The sequence below is a fragment of the Schistocerca serialis genome, unplaced genomic scaffold (genome assembly GCF_023864345.2).
Source record: "Schistocerca serialis cubense isolate TAMUIC-IGC-003099 unplaced genomic scaffold, iqSchSeri2.2 HiC_scaffold_154, whole genome shotgun sequence".
Classification (NCBI taxonomy): domain Eukaryota; kingdom Metazoa; phylum Arthropoda; class Insecta; order Orthoptera; family Acrididae; genus Schistocerca; species Schistocerca serialis.
This window is the reverse complement of record NW_026047713.1, coordinates 37,501-40,000: the sequence shown is the minus strand read 5'-3', so window position 1 is coordinate 40,000 and position 2,500 is coordinate 37,501. Positions and strand designations below refer to the sequence as shown.

At 60.8% G+C, this 2,500-nt stretch overlaps 1 pseudogene; it reads right to left on the bottom strand.

Moving 5' to 3' along the window:
- The window catches only part of LOC126443478 (large subunit ribosomal RNA), a 5,447-nt pseudogene that overhangs the window by 2,122 nt on the left and 825 nt on the right, over window positions 1-2,500 (bottom strand).

Genomic DNA, 2,500 nt, shown 5'->3' with positions numbered 1-2,500 from the left:
ACGTGGTTGGCGGTCTCCACGGCCTGGCACCCCGCGCGGCATCTGGTGTCCGCCTCCCGCCCGCGACTGCGCCGTGCCTTCGTAGGGAAGGCGTTGATGCGGGCGCGGAGGGCGTCGATGTAGTCACGCCCAGATAGCAGGCGACTGGTGTCGGCGACCCACTGATGTTGGCCACTGACGGCGGCAGAGGATGACAGCGCCGCACCGTCAATGGCGATGTGTAGGCGCGCCGCCCACATTTCCCCAACCTGCGTTGACGATTTGAGGAGGTGGCCCTCCCACATTAGGTGGCGCTCCAGCACCTCGATCTCACGCTGCACCTCATCCATGCCTGCACCGTCGCAGGCTGGCCCTATTTTCTTCAGCGCCAGGAGACGGGACCGACGAAGCGTCGGACCCATCCATCGGCAAGATGGGATGCCGAGGCCCCCCTGGGCAACAGTTAAGAGAGTCATAGTTACTCCCGCCGTTTACCCGCGCTTGCTTGAATTTCTTCACGTTGACATTCAGAGCACTGGGCAGAAATCACATTGCGTCAACACCCGCTAGGGCCATCGCAATGCTTTGTTTTAATTAGACAGTCGGATTCCCCCAGTCCGTGCCAGTTCTGAGTTGATCGTTGAATGGCGGCCGAAGAGAATCCGCGCACCCGCGCGCCCCCGGAGGAGCACGCTAAGGCGGACGCGGCCTCGCAGCAAGGAAGATCCGTGGGAGGCCAAGGCACGGGACCGAGCTCGGATCCTGCACGCAGGTTGAAGCACCGGGGCGCGAACGCCGCGCAGGCGCGCGCATCCTGCACCGCCGGCCAGCACGAGGCCGACCAACGGCGAGAGCAGACCACGCCCGCGCTAAACGCCCGCACTTACCGGCACCCCTACGGCACTCACCTCGCCCAGGCCCGGCACGTTAGCGCTGACCCACTTCCCGACCAAGCCCGACACGCCCCGATCCTCAGAGCCAATCCTTATCCCGAAGTTACGGATCCAATTTGCCGACTTCCCTTACCTACATTATTCTATCGACTAGAGGCTCTTCACCTTGGAGACCTGCTGCGGATATGGGTACGAACCGGCGCGACACCTCCACGTGGCCCTCTCCCGGATTTTCAAGGTCCGAGGGGAAGATCGGGACACCGCCGCAACTGCGGTGCTCTTCGCGTTCCAAACCCTATCTCCCTGCTAGAGGATTCCAGGGAACTCGAACGCTCATGCAGAAAAGAAAACTCTTCCCCGATCTCCCGACGGCGTCTCCGGGTCCTTTTGGGTTACCCCGACGAGCATCTCTAAAAGAGGGGCCCGACTTGTATCGGTTCCGCTGCCGGGTTCCGGAATAGGAACCGGATTCCCTTTCGCCCAACGGGGGCCAGCACAAAGCGCATCATGCTATGACGGCCCCCATCAACATCGGATTTCTCCTAGGGCTTAGGATCGACTGACTCGTGTGCAACGGCTGTTCACACGAAACCCTTCTCCGCGTCAGCCCTCCAGGGCCTCGCTGGAGTATTTGCTACTACCACCAAGATCTGCACCGACGGCGGCTCCAGGCAGGCTCACGCCCAGACCCTTCTGCGCCCACCGCCGCGACCCTCCTACTCGTCAGGGCTTCGCGGCCGGCCGCAAGGACCGGCCATGACTGCCAGACTGACGGCCGAGTATAGGCACGACGCTTCAGCGCCATCCATTTTCAGGGCTAGTTGCTTCGGCAGGTGAGTTGTTACACACTCCTTAGCGGATTCCGACTTCCATGGCCACCGTCCTGCTGTCTTAAGCAACCAACGCCTTTCATGGTTTCCCATGAGCGTCGATTCGGGCGCCTTAACTCGGCGTTTGGTTCATCCCACAGCGCCAGTTCTGCTTACCAAAAGTGGCCCACTTGGCACTCCGATCCGAGTCGTTTGCTCGCGGCTTCAGCATATCAAGCAAGCCGGAGATCTCACCCATTTAAAGTTTGAGAATAGGTTGAGGTCGTTTCGGCCCCAAGGCCTCTAATCATTCGCTTTACCGGATGAGACTCGTACGAGCACCAGCTATCCTGAGGGAAACTTCGGAGGGAACCAGCTACTAGATGGTTCGATTAGTCTTTCGCCCCTATACCCAGCTCCGACGATCGATTTGCACGTCAGAATCGCTACGGACCTCCATCAGGGTTTCCCCTGACTTCGTCCTGGCCAGGCATAGTTCACCATCTTTCGGGTCCCAACGTGTACGCTCTAGGTGCGCCTCACCTCGCAATGAGGACGAGACGCCCCGGGAGTGCGGAGGCCGCCGCCCCGTGAAGGGCGGGGAAGCCCCATCCTCCCTCGGCCCGCGCAAGGCGAGACCTTCACTTTCATTACGCCTTTAGGTTTCGTACAGCCCAATGACTCGCGCACATGTTAGACTCCTTGGTCCGTGTTTCAAGACGGGTCGTGAAATTGTCCAAAGCTGAAGCGCCGCTGACGGGAGCGATTATTCCGCCCGAGAGCATCCCGAGCCAACAGCGGCGCGGGTCCGGGGCCGGG